At 41.4% G+C, this 15139-nt stretch overlaps 1 protein-coding gene across 1 annotated transcript in view; it reads left to right on the forward strand.

Annotated features, from left to right (window-relative positions):
• The window catches only part of LOC116312242 (filamin A-interacting protein 1-like), a 34249-nt gene that overhangs the window by 1212 nt on the left and 17898 nt on the right, over positions 1-15139 (forward strand). The gene's annotated exons all lie outside the window — the stretch shown is intronic.

Here is a 15139-nt window from a genome sequence, read left to right on the forward strand (position 1 = left end):
GTGGACGCTGGTGTTACACGCCGGGGTTGTATTAGTTGCAGCCGGGGAATTTCCAAAGGGCAGCGTGTCCATGAGAACCCACGGCAGAGTCATAGAGTATCTGAGACCAATCAGAAGGGGTGGGTCATGGGAGGGAGGGAGGGAGTCAAGTTACCAATGCTGACTCAAGTCTCAGATTGAAAGACGTGGGCGAGAGTGGTAGTAATGAAGCATTTCCATTGGTTTAATTCTGAAACACTCACTTTATTATTTTTTCCTTTGGCTTAAAAATGCCAAAGCCTTCATCACATTATGGGATTGGGGAGGTGCTGTGCTGGCATCCATAGTTTGATGACGTGCTGGTATGTGGTGGTCAGCACAGTGAGAGCGAGAGATGTTACTAATAAAAGGATTAGCATAGCCTTTAAAGATCATCACATAACATTTTGGTTTGTCGTTACTCACAGGATGTGAACGAAGATGGCTTGAGGCTGGTATTTATAGGTGGAATTTGGGGCTCTTTTTTGGGCTCCCGGAACAGTTGGCCATTTCCACCCCTTTTCTTTTTTTCTGATGTTTAAAGGTCTGCAATAAAAGCATCGACAGGTGTTTGAAACACTCCTTCCCGAATGGAAGAAACCTTCTTCCTGTGAGTAAATATTTGGGCAGAAGGATGCTTTGCCGTTCAGATCCAGGTTTAAACGCCTTGCGGTTTAGCGTGTGACCGGAAGTGACGGGTTAATCGGGTTAACCATGTATGATAGCGGGGCCGAGAGCCACCGCCTTCTGGTGCTGGTAATCTGCTGTAAGACAACAAGAGGCGGCTGGCCAGCAGGCTGATCAGCAGGTTTAGTGTGAATGGTGTTTATAGTATGTGTGTGAATGATTTATAGACAGTTCACCATAGGTTGTGACAGGAGTGTTGAAGCAATGACAGGCCCCTCACATGTCAGATTTTAGATTGACAGATATGCTTGAAACTTTTCAAACTCCATTTTTTTTTTTCCTGTTTTTGTATAAAATCCCTCAAATGACTTTAAAAATGACATCCTGCCCTGCTAGAAAGTGCTTTGCTTTCAGTCTGATTGACAGTTTGAGGGTAGTGGGGCAGAGATCGTTAAGCAAGACACGCATTAAGGCAAACCTCCTGGCACCCTGAGCTTCACCAGCTGTAGGCTGGATTACAAGGTCTTGCTCAAAAGGTCTTATTGAAGGTGTTTGATTCATCGGCAGGAAGCGACTGGTGGTTAAATTCAGGGTTTAAAAACATGGATCAAAGATGCTTGAAGTTTACTCCCTTTTCATCCCCTTGGATATCAACTGAGTTTAATCTTTTCTACTCGACTGGAAAAATCTTATTCTTAAGCTTTTTTTATTTTTTGTTGTTCATACGCTTACATCTTAAGGCAGACAGTCCTATATTCAGTAAAACAGAAAGTTGCAGAAGCTGTGAAAAGTCTGAGTGAGTTGAGTTGCAGTCACTGACTCTTTATAACTACCGAAGGCCTGTTGAAGTGAAGTTTCAGGACACTGCATCTCTGCAAACAATGAAAGGCTCATATTACAGTTTTGCAAGATTAGATTTGCAACATAGAAACACCGTCACATAACTCACCAAACTGGGGAGAGTTTTCCCCACGTTGCCTAACTGTGACATCACATCAGTGTGATTGGTCACCTGCACTGTTGAACCTGGACCAATATTAATTATGATGATCCAGAAACAACTGCAACTTTTAGGCTGACAAACTTATAACCTACTCCAACCTACTAACCCCTCCAACCTCCAAATGTGGGCTTTTATACTTTCTAAATAGAGAAACTTTATCTGTCAATGTCTAAAACAGTATTTGATTTCCCTGGATGAGAAAACCAAAATAAGGCTCCTAACTGACTATCCGCTTGCATTGTGTCAGTTGTCTGCACCTAACTTTAACCATGACATCCACCCTGTCGTATTAGTCTGTAATCGTTACACATATTTCGGGTAGTCTGCCTGAACAATACAATCCTTTGTCTTGCTTTTTCAAGGCAGTTTAAATCAGTCTAGTAAAAAATGTGGCAGTAATCGTGAAACTGCCATTTGTGAACGAAAATTAGGTGATTGCCGTTTAATTTGGAGGACTTGTTGAAGGAATGCATCAGTACTGAGCCATTAGCGGGGGATTGGGCTTCTCAGTTTGATGGTTGAAAGTGGCTCCTTAAAAAGCTTCAGGGCCGATACGCTAAAACTGCGGGTCTTGCAGATTGCTTAATTGAGCTGGGTGTAGTGGGGTCGACAAGTACAAGAAGTGCATGGGTAGTGGGCCACGTGGTGCTTGGCTGCAGGAAGAGTGACTCGTTTCATTGGTGGGGATCCTGTTTCTCTCACAGAATACCAACAGCTCACAGCTCTGGGAAAAGAGCACTATATATACGCAACACTGGGAGAAACCCCAGTGTTGTCCAACATTAGTCTCTCTCTTCATTTCTCACAGCTTGCCTTCTGCTGTCAAGCAAAGTCAAAATAAGCCAGCCGAGATCAGTTTTTCAGGCAGGGGTGGGTGTGGGGGGGGGCACTGAAAGATCAGCTGGAGTGTGCTTTCACAGAAGACGTTCCCATGAGAGCAAGACAAGACAAACAAACATTAGAGTGTCGGGGACAAGTGGCTATAAAAAAAGTGAGGAAGGTGCACTGGTGGCCGTGGACGGTGTGTTTAGTGCAAAACACATGAAACACACTCGGGATGGGAGCTCAATTATCTTTACGCTGCTTCAGCAACGCTTTTCTTCCTGCAGGTGCTTCACTACAGGAACAGCTCGACTCCAAGCGCATAAATAATTCACCAGGGTATCTCCAAGCCTGTGCTGCGCAGAGCGGTTACGGCATGATTTGCTGCGGCAGACACGGTCGTCGTGGTCGTCGCTCATCTCAGTGCAAGTGTAAAGCAAGTAACACTCGCGGTGCATCAGTACACTGTGGAGCATTAGTGACGGATGACTGCCTGTGCTGCATTGAAAACTATCAGCGGGAGGTGGGAGTGTGGGGGTTGGCTGGAGGCTTCAATTTTATGTGTGAAAAAGGCAACATGGTGAAATCCAAAACCCACAAAACTCTTTGAACACACTTTGAAGTTTACACGGTTCTGCATAATCTGCAAAGTTCAATAACTTGCCAGACAGCTCAGATCATTTTCTTTTTGTCAGCTATGAGTCATATGTATATATTTCTTGTAACCATTCGTTCTCATTTGAATCTCGTATTGTGTCTGCATATGTTGCAACAAATGAAGAAAGCCTGAAAAGGAACATCAGAAGCAGAATAAACAAAAAAAAGGTTTGCGTTGGCTCTCGAGAGACGTCCTAAACTACAAAGGAGTCGCTACTTTGAATCGAACTGGTGCTCTGAACAAAACACATGTCAGAAGCTGAAGCTGTAATAACAGAAAAATATGATCTGGCTCAGCCAGTGAAGATTAGCTATGTTGGAGGGACATAGCTTAATATTATTAAATAATATAAATAGACATCTAAAATCTATAAAACTCTCAAACAAGGGACTAATTCTACTATGAACAATATGTAAAAGTATCAAACAAAGCACAATATTCATTTGTCTACAGGTCGTAACCCATTAAATGGTCATATTATTAAACTGCTACTTCATACAGCACATAATGAACTATAGGACTCTGATAGACATGAAAACTCTCGCCTATGTGCGCTTATTATAAAGAAACCAGAAAACATTTGTCACCTTTATCGGATTTGTAACCCCGGCTGTCTTTTCATTTCCTCGTGCTGTGAATGTTCGTCATTCGCATTGTTGGCATTTGTCGGCGCGTCATCACTTTTACTTTATTTAGTCCCTCGACTAAAGTTAAGTTAAATATACAATAAGGGGCCACTGCAGAGCTGTTTCCATGATGCAGCAGAATGTGTCAGGATGCTAACTGAGGCTGTGGAGTCTGAGCTGTAGGTTTTGGCATCTTTCAGTTGCTCAGACTATTGCTTTGTCTGACTTTGGGGTGAATTTGCTGGGACGTCCACTTCTGGGAAGGCTGACATGTGTCTTGAATGTTCTCCACTTGTAAATAAGCTTTCTCACTGTAGAATGTTGGACTACATACCGTTTGGAAATGACCTTATAACCCTTCCTACGTTGATCAGCAGCAACAATTGCCGTTCATTGCTCTTGTCTTTCTTCCTTGGCATTGTGCATACACCACACACCTGAATTCTGACAGCAATTCCTAGTTTTTCGTACTGGAAAAAAAAAAGTAAACGCAATCACGTCACGCTTGTTCTAACAATATGGGATAAATATATGGTTGACTAAAACATAGCTTGTCCATGGGTGTAGCTTAGCCTGCTTTGTGGAGAAACATTATATAAATCTAATCTCTATAGAGCTCTGTACAATCCAACCTCAGCATGAACCAGCTCACATCTTGCTGCTATATCTGCATTGTGTTCCCCTCGGGGCCTTGGCTTTGCTTGTGAAATTCTTGGCATATGCAACACGATGGGATAAAGTGACAGAGGTGGCAGCCTGATGCTAAAAATTCTCTGCAGGGGAAAAAAATAAAACACCCAAAGGAGTCCATCAGTGTGTCTGTGCTCCTCTTTGGGCCTAAGCCTCCATTGTTGCTCCTCTCTGTGTTTGGTGTTGCCATAGAAATGGTCCTAGTTGAGATGAGGGCTTAGCATGGATCCGTAACTGTGAGTGGCTTTTGCATTCGTTAAATGACGGGGTCAATTATCAGGCTATTTTCTGATCATCCCCCCTCCCTAACATTTTCCCTGCTACCTCTTATTTAAGAGAAGTGAAGCATGTGGACAGTGGCAGAAGTGGAAAGGACACAAGTGTCACAGTGAGAAATGTCACTGTTGCACCCTAGGAAAGCATATTTACTCACTTTCGCCTGGATGGACTTGGGAAGTTGTCCTAACTTGGGGTCTTTTGCACAGAGAGAGACTGTGTTTGGCACGAGTGCTGCAGTGTCCGTCTGGGACGAGGCCAAAGGCTGGGCAGCAGACAGTGTTGGTGCGGATGAAGCGGAGAACGCTACACCCTTCTGCCAAGATGACTCATAAGCAGAGCGGGCGGGGGGCGGGGTGGATGGGCAAAGCCACAATAGTGCTTCAGAGTTTGGTGTCCAAGTTGGACAGGATGAACTGCGGTTTTCCACAGCTCATCATGAAAGTGTTGCGGTTTTATTATAACCTCTCGTCCTCTCTAGCGCTGCCATCCCTGTGCCTGAATCAGGGATCTTTTTTTTGCACGACGTGTTACGTTGTTTTTGTCGTCTGCTGCAAAAAAATACACAAATGCAGCTAACTTGAAGGATTTACAATTTTCCTCAGCTGATACACGGCACTGATGACTCAAAGAATAATGAGCAAAAAACAGAACAGATCTGCAGCTCTGTTCTTTACAAATGAAATGCTCAGATCTTGTTCAAAAGAAGCCATGAGTCAGCTCCTGGAGAAATACTGCTTTGCTGCTTGGATGCAGCATAGCCACTGAATATTGAGTTGATACAACCTTGGGACAAACCTCATCTTGTTATGTATGATGATATATTTTTACCTATGATGACAATTAACCTATACATACTTGTCAGTCACCTCTAATGGATCAAAATGAATGACCAGCACAGGTAAACCTGAACTCAGCCCACTTTCTGTTTAGGAAACGAAACCAAAAATCCTGATCACACATAATGATATTCCAATGAGACGTTTCAGACAATCACATCTGTGATACCTGTTTGTCGATCAGACACATCCACCTGGTTTATTACAGTTTTCAGTGGCATGTTGTGCTGTAATTACAGACATTTGACTTGTAAATTGCCGGTGTTGTGATTCACTGGACAGCTTACTGAGGATGTTGCTGGGCAACTGGGTTAAGTTAAAAACTGAATAAAGATGCTTCAGGAACCATAACTATCTCCCTTCCCTACATAGTGAGTAATTATTTTTCTCAAAATTAGCTTTTGTAATAATTTTATACAATTGTATTAAACATTGCATTTCTTTCTTAAAATGATCAACATGTATTTTTAATATACAAATTATCATTATAATTGTTATCCTCAATCTATTCCTGCTCTAGTGAGCAAATAATCATGTGTGACGAGGTCATCTTTTCATCTAGAGGTTAATCAATACCAGGATCCCAGCAGAAATGTCAGCTTATCAGATAACCAAGGTGTTTAAGCAGTCTAGCCAAAGATAAGGCTATTTAACAAGAAAATAAATAAGTAAGATCACGATATTTGAAAGCAATAAAAAGGGGACTAATACAAAGGTAAACAAATAGAAATAATAATTAATTCATGCATTTGATAAACTATTTGACGTGTAGATCTGGTTTCAGTATTTTATGGGATATTGATTTATTTTTATGTAGTCACTTATTAACTTTTAATTATTTATTATTATTATTTGACAGCTTCAGTCCTCTATAGACTGCAGTACATAGCAGCAGCTCAGAGATTTCTCCAGGTTTCTTGAATCTTTTGCTGCTATTATTCACTAAAGATGATGAATTTTACTTTGGGGAATATCCATAATTTGTAGATGCAGTTTTTTTTGCAGATTGATGAGCCTCTGCTTTTCTACAGTGTTAGAGTAATGTTCACTAATTAGCTGCAAAATGTTCCCCCAGCTGTTTCTCTGTAGTACCACTTACTTTTACTTTTTTGAGATGTGTTGCTGGCAATTCAAATTGAATAAATATTTTTCAGGAAATAGTGAAATGTCTGTGTCAACTTTCAGTATGTTTTCTTTATTCTGTTGTGAACACAATACAGGTGAGTAAAATTTGCTAATCACTGCATTCTGTTCCTTTTTCTATTTGTACCAATTCATGTACTCTCGTGTATAGCACACAGTATACGTGTGCACACCTGGATAAATGCAACTTGTTTTGCTGCAGCCAGTACTTTGGCTCTCAATATGCTGTAGCAGGTTCACGTCGTGTGCTTTTAGACTTTAAATGAAGCTAACAGACTGCTAACCTTTCTGTAATCACCGACCGACAATCTCACATCAATTAAAAAAAAACCCAAATGTGAACTAATTTAAAATGCTCAAAGGAGCAGGGCTGTGCACCTTTAAAGCTTTCAGTCCTCACACATTTTTAGAAATCACACGAAACTCTCCACTTCTTCAAACCCAGCCTGGTGAGTGACTCAGGTTTTCTTTGTGTTCACTGTACTGTTACAGTAGCAGCTTCAAATGTCCCATTTAAGTTTATTCAAACAGCTTATTTTGGAATATAGGACAAATCTGCAGCAACCACAGGTCTAGTGATTTAGGCCAATCTGTGAGAAGCACCTTCACAGCTTTCTAAATGAAACCCTGGCTGGAGCTGACTAGAGTTCTTATCTGACTTCTTGCCTTCTCCTCACCTCTACCGTGCAGGGGATTGGATGACCTACTAATTTTAGCCCAGGCTGATTTGTTGGCTGCTGGACAGTTTGGATTACAGGCAAAAGGGAGCTGACACATCAGTCATCATTCAGAGGATAAAGAGGAATATCACCACATGTGTGCTTCATTTATTATTTAATTCGCCCTACTATTATAATTTTCCAATTTAAAAAATCTCACATATTTAGACAAAACGACTCCCACAAGAGTGAATCATTACAATGACTTGAAGCAGAATAAAACGTGTCCAATAATAGTTTTACCTTCTATTTCATCAATCTATGACCTCACAGCTACGCTAGCACTACTCAGAGGACTTATAAAGCACAGCAATGCTTTTCTCACATTGACAATGCTAATATGCTGCTGTTTACCATGTTCGCTGTCTTAATTTAGCGCTTTAACATTCCCTGACGAGCACCACACACTTGGAACAGCTGAGGCTGGTGGGAATGTCAACAATTCTGCTGGTGTTTTTACTCAGTTCTGAATTAGGACTAACATCATGGCTAACGAACATGAATACAATTGATTTAATGCCATTTGATGATCTATGTGTTGTCACGCCCACCTTACGTTACTGTTGTAACATGCATTCAGAAATCTTGGTCTTAATACCAAAACTCACATTCAGATTTTGGACTTTTCAGTTGATGTTGACTGAAGACTTTGAGCCAACCTGTGAATCATTAATGAGTGACAGGGAAAAGCCCCCTGCTTTAACAGAGGTAATCTGTTAATCAGTGGCATTAGGTGTGAGGGCAAAGTGACACCATGTGGGCCAGCTGATCGATGCTGCGAACCTGTAATCCTCTACTTTCAATCTGCTGTCACCGCACAGATGGGGCTGACTGGGATCGCATGCATGAATGAACACTTGCATGCCAATGCCTGTGAGGTTTGTTATGTAGCGAACGCTAAAACATCCAAGTAACACACCCCCTCAGATTTAATTATTTATATCATGAGTGATGCGGCAGATTTCCATGAGAAGACAAATTAACAGCCTGCTTACCAGCTAATCTGCCCTCAGACCACAGTCTGGCATAGACTGTGAACTCACAATACATTAAAACTTTGGGGTAAACCCACCGTGACCCAAGAGGCAACATTAAATGACACTAAGCCAATCCTTTAACAGCCCAACTTGTTCATCGATTCGTTAATCTGTGAGAGGGTCTGCTTGCTTAGTGCCAGGTCCTTGAAGGGATCTAACAATGCAAGCTGCCATTAATGCAATGATCCATTTACCACACAGTAAATTAGACAGCAGCAGTGGTAAACTGGAAGAGCAAAACACATTTATGCTACATAAAAACAGACACTGAATGCTAAAATAAATAAGAAAAATATTGCTAAACTCCCTAACACTCCCTAACAAGTATGTACAGTGAAGCCAGTGGTAGTCTATGTAGCTAAATGAATATTTGGAAAAGATATTCACAGTCCAAAAGTTCCACAAGGCCACTCCCCAAAACATAAAAAAGTGCTGCCCTCTGCTGGCTGTTCGAAGCAGAGGGTCCTGTGAAAACTACTTTAAAACAAGACTCAACTTTAACCTCAAATTAAGAAAGACTCCAGCTGTTAAAACAATTTAGAAACATTTATAATGCCATAAAACTGTTGCTAAAAAGAGTGAAACGCCAAAAGAACATTTTATATCTTTTAAATGTTTAACAGTGCAGCTCTGTAGCTCATTGCCTTTGAGTAAAAAAAAAAAAAAAAATGTAAATCATATAACACCTTAACATGTTCATAATACTTGTGGCAAACACCAGACCAAATTGGCACCTACATGATTATATGGAATTAAAAATTAGGGAAACTTTTGAAGTCACACAGAAGTCAGTGAAGTATGTAAATAAATAAGTATTTAAATAAGTAAGTAACATTTATTTATTAAGCACATTTCTCAGACAAGTGGTCACAAAGCACTATACACAAAATAAAATCAATAAAAAAATTAAATGCCATAGAAACAGTACAAAAACAATAAATGAAATCAATAAAAGTATCAACAGAAATCCTGGTTAAATAAAAAGGTTTGTAACAGAATCATTTAGTTAACACACACTTTCTGATGTGAAGCGCTCTGCACAAAAAAACAATAAGCCCATCTCAAATCTCAAACCTAGCCTAAACCCTGCCTACACCGATCTGCTGACTATCTTGTAGAAAAGCATGTCCATGTCTTCAAGTGCCTGACATGGGAAGCTTATGAAAACGCATAAACAGCTGCAATATTTTTTGGTTGTATGTTTCTGTATCAGTTGATTTAAAGAAACTTGCTGCCCTTCACACTGGATTCATATACAATTGTTGACTTTTGCAGGTGTTTATATGTGTTTATCTTTGGGATTAAACAGAGGAGGAATGAGGTGTTGGGATGTGGGAGTTTGTGGGTGATCCATCATCTTACATGGTGGCCCTCGTGGTGACAGGCCATTTCAGCTATTCACACCTCCTTACCATCGTATCCATCTGGAGCTGCTCCATCATGCTGGGTACACAGGAGGGAGAGCAGGAACAGAGGATCAAGTTTAAAGAGAACTGGATGTTTGTTTGTTTTTTAAATTCTGCCTAATGTTGGAAAATTTGTGAAGATGTGCCTTGTTTGAGTGCTATAGGTGAAACTGGTATACATATAAGTGAAAAGAGAGCGCACATCCAGGCTCCAGTTGAATCTTTGAAGTCACTTATAAAAACATTCTTTTGAAGACAATGTTTTCAGTCCACAGGATCTTCCCCAGGCAAGTTTCAAAGAGTGAAAAACAGGCTCTTCTTTTACAGGCAATAATCAGCTCAGATTACTGTCCCTAGCAGGTGACAGTGGATCAAAACATCACCTTCAAAAGCAGGTTTCTAAAGAGAATTTAATTATTAAATTGTAGCCTAACAGTGTGCAGTCTGTTTCCCTTTTGTGGCAAAATATAAATGAAACTCCAAGTGAATACCAAATGAGGGGCGTGCAATAGAAATTCTATTTCACTGTGAACTAAATTAGCAGCTCTGTCAGCTTTAGCGCAACGAGGATGTGAACAGGATACAAATTTGTTTGGATACTGCAGAGCATCTTCTAAGCACTTTTTGAGTCCTAGCTTATTTTCATTGACTTCTCTTATTTCCTATTTCCTATTACAGGTTTCATTAAAACTATTGTACTTAAAATAACACATAAGACTTAGGAAGGCTCTTTTCATTTAGCACTATGAGTTCCACAGGAGGCCGGGCTACCTCATGCTGCACCTGGCTGCACCCCATCGAGTAAAACCAGCAGCTACTCAAACCCCCTCCCTGGGCCTTTTTTCAGGGTCAGGCCCAGGTAATGCTGTCCCAGAGTTGGGCAGTTTGCCTTGGGAGATCCTACCAGGAGCATATGTCCCTGACAACAAAGGTCCTGGGATCACAAAGGCACACGAACCCCACAATGATTCACGGAGGCTTGTCCACATTGAAAGGAGGCAGTTGAGGTTGTTTGTGCATTTGACTAGGATTCCTCCTAGGTGAGGTGTTCTGGTAATGTCCTACCATTAAGAGACCCCAGGACAGACCCAGGACATGCTGGACATATATATTTATTATGTATGTATATCTTGGCTGGCTTGGGGATGACCCAGTGTCCACCCAGGTGAGCTGAAGGAGGTGGCCAGTGAAAGGGGGATGTGCTTTTCTTTCCTTACTATCCTACCAATGCCCATAGCTTTTAGCGGTCAAAGTGGGCGTCCAGTTGGACAAAAATACCTTCAGTGCTGGAAATGTGCCAAACTTTTCCTTCTGAAATACAAAAGCGGTGCTAAAGCTTCAGTAGTAGCCATCAAAATGCAGCCAACATTGAAATACTTGACATCAAACCTGCACAAACATTTAACATTTAAAATAATTTTTAGCAAAGCAAATAAAATGCTATTAAACGTAGATGTTGCATAAATTTGATTAAAAATCAAGGTTACCACTCATCCTGCATTTCAAAAGTAGCCTTCCTAACATTGAATATTGATTAGTGCAGCTGTACAGCCAAGCAACAATCAACACTGACAAAGTCATGCAAACGTCTGAAACACACCGATGAACCTTCCACTGAACCGGATGACCCCTCACATTTGGTTTGTTCATTGTGCCATCCAGTGGAGTGACACCCCCTGGCAGCTCGTGGACAACTCAAGCTCCATCACTCCTCTTTCTCATAATCACCTGCTCCAGAAGCGACAAGGTTACAGTCTGATGACACTGAGCAAGAAGCACCTGCCAAAAAAATGAAAGCCAATACAGGATATTAAATATATCAGGCATGTTTAGACCGCGTATTGAGGCTGCCATGGGAGTCAGCTTGGCTAAACATAGAGCCTGTTTGAGTGGGTTTAAAGAGCAACAGTCACAGCGTGAGGCTCACTTGGTGTGCGTCATCTTCTGTTGCGCTCATGTTTGAATCAAAACAGTGTGACAGGCGCCATTAAAAAGTCATTTTGGTCTTAGTTCTGGTTAAGAGGTCGAAGAAGTTCTGCGCCGCTGTCTGGCTTTGTTTTCACGAGCTTGACCTTGTTAAATGCGCAGACCTCAACGTGAGGAAGAACAACAGCAAATCTCTGACATACAGTGAAGACCTAGACAATTAAAGATATTACTCACGCCTTCATGCAGACAAACACACACACTGTAAAACGCAACATTTGAAGCCAGCCGTGAGGTCATGAGAAAGATATCCTCTTGGCACCACAGTTGCTCAAATACAGACTAATACCAGGCAGAATACAGTACGTGTGTGTCTTTGTGCGTGCATTTACACATTTAGAGCAGCAACTGAAACAAACTGCATGTATGCTCGACCGCATTTCATGTTTCCAACTCGGGCCTTCTCCCCTATTCCTTTAAATGTAAACTAATGCTCTTCATCTGTTTTCCCAGAGGATTAATCTCCTTCCCTGTCTTGTTTTTTATACGTGTTACCTGAATGAGCTCATCATTTGGAGAACAGTGTTTTGGCCATAGACTGCTTATATGGGTGTGAATAGTGAAGCCAATGGAGAAGCACTGAACCTGCTTCATTACTAGTGACCAGCAGAGGGTGACTCCTTTGGATGCAAAAAAAGTCAGATTGCATGGAAGATTTTGAGGACAGAAGTCTACTTCTCACTTCGTTTATTACCAAAGTCGACACAAGTGGCTTGCAGATAATGAGTGCAAAGGAAGTCAGGCTGTTTCAAAGTGATAGGGGACAACAGTAACTCAAATAACCACGGTAACCAAGGTCTGCAGAGTAGCATTTCTGAATGCACAATATGTCAAACCTTGAAGTAGATGGGCTCCAGCAGCAGAAGACCACATTAGGTCCACGTCAGTCAGTAAGAACAGGAAATGTTCAGAATTTGGCATAAACACATAAAAGCATGGATCCACGCTGCCTTGTATCAGCAGTTCAGGATGGTGGTGTAATGGTCTAGAGGATATTTTCTTGGCGCACTTTGGGCCCCTCAGTGCGCCAAAGTGCGCCACTCAGGTAGACAACAACACAGCCTACCTGAGTGTTGTTGCTGACCATGTCCATCCCTTTATGACCACAGTGCACCCATTTTGACGGCTGCTTACAGCAGGATAACACACCATGTCACAAAGTTCAGATAATCTAAAACTGGTTTCTTGAACATGACAAAGAGTTCACTGTACTCCAATGGCCTCCACAGCCACCAGGTTTCAATCCAGTAGAGCACCTTTGGGATGTGGTGGAACGGGAGATTCACATCATGAATGTGCAGCAAACAAATCTGAAGCAGCTCTGTGATGCTTTCATGTTAACATGGATCAAAATGTTCCCGGCACTTTCTTGAGTCATCCATGTGTATGAGTACCTTATTTCATCAACACCAAATGTCTGTAAAACACTAAAATCTCTCCATCAACAATATTCTTCATCGTGCAGATCCCTAAAAAAAAAGAAAAAAGAAACACTGATCCTGCAGATTTAAATGTTTTCTTTTGTGTGCCCCCTTTTTTACATTTACATTCAGAAAACCCAGGTTTGACTTTGAATATGCCGAATCACATTTGGAATATTCAACTGGATGTACCCAGAATGGCAGCATGGCGCCCCCTGTTGATGAACAGATACGTCCCTGCTGCCCACTGTGCAGCAGAGTGGCAGCACATTTTTACTAATCCAACAAGAACTGATGCCAAAAAACCCCAAAACAAATAACAGATATTCACCATGACTGTGCATGCAGAGCTATTTTTCTCTAGTCGATACCAGTAAAAAGCATCATCAGTGCTCCACTTGTGAAATGCTAGATTATTACTGAATCTGATGCCTGTCTCTGCGGCATAATCCATGTATTGGAAACGTGCTAAGATGACACTGTTACAGTTTCTGGCCAGTCCAAACATTTCATTGGGTTGCATCATCCCGCTGAGAGGAGGCCTAGATATAAGAAAAAAATGCCCAACCGTGCTCTTTTTCATTAGACGCACATTTCAGCAGCCATAAGCCCTGCAGCAGAAAGTCGCCATCATCCACCCTGCTGCTTTACAAAAACCAGCATGCCTACATCTGAGCTGAAACATCTCAATTCGTCTCCGAGCGTAACTCCTCCGCCGCTCTGGAGGAGTTACAGCTTGTGCCTGAAGCTGTGGACGACTTCAGTGCAGAGGAATTCCCAAAACTGCTTCTCCTGCTGCTTTACACTAATCCTCGCAGGAAACATCTTCAACGGTTTTACGGCACCTCTTCCAGCCTCGAGGCCCGAATGCTGGTCGCTACCTGTTGCTGCGGCAACCGCACTGTTTGTAAACATTTCACTGTTTCTCTTGGACTGGCGAAGGAAACCCCTCCAGCTGAGCGTGTTACTCTCTGACAGCCTTTCTCTGGGTGCTGACCTATTTAACAGTGTTTAATAACACTTTAAATGAAGCAGTATGAGTAGAAACACTAGACGTATATTTTTATTTTATAATGGAAACACTTTTCTCAAGAGGACCCACACCTTTTTTTTCCACAGTTTAAAAGTGTCCCTGTCCTCTCTAGAGGTGCCTATTTGCCCCTTAATGGGTATTACTGTGGCCATTAACACACAGTATGTGTGCCTGTATATGAGTAAAACACCTAGGTGCTGTTTCGGTGTAAACTCGCTGACTTTTGTTACATTATTGGCCTCTAAACTCGTACACTCTTAAACAGTTAAATACAAAACAGCAGACCTCTGCTAACAGCTGTGAAGCTCACTGTCTTGAGAGGTGCTTTTTATTTATTTCATTGAGTCTTTCTGTATTTTTGTCAAGTATTTTTTTTTTAATCTTTGATTTAAAAAAATGCTATAAGTAGTTTCTGTGGTGGCCCTGAGAGGTCACTCAAGGAAAGAGCAGCAAATAGAAAAACGTTGTACAACAAAACACAACTCAAGTTAAATAAAACAATGAAAATAGACATAAAAACAACAAACCCCCACAACAACACACTTTTGTGGCATTTTTTCCCCTATTTACTGGCGTTTTCTAAGTTGCAGTCTGTTTGACCTTTTAGGGCCACCATAGCTTTTTCTCCTTTCTGGCAAAAAAGTGATTTCCGGTATTTGAGATGTTGTAAATGGCTTGATTGTGTATAATATATCTCTCATTATGAGCCAGAAAGGACATCTCCGTCACTAGGGAGAAGCTGAAATCAACTTGATGTAGAGTGACGTTTATATATCTTTTATTTATCTGGGTAAAAAGTGTCACTGACATTAAAATGTCTTTTTCAAAGGAGATC

The sequence above is a fragment of the Oreochromis aureus genome, linkage group 23, assembly GCF_013358895.1.
Source record: "Oreochromis aureus strain Israel breed Guangdong linkage group 23, ZZ_aureus, whole genome shotgun sequence".
Classification (NCBI taxonomy): Eukaryota; Metazoa; Chordata; class Actinopteri; order Cichliformes; family Cichlidae; genus Oreochromis; species Oreochromis aureus.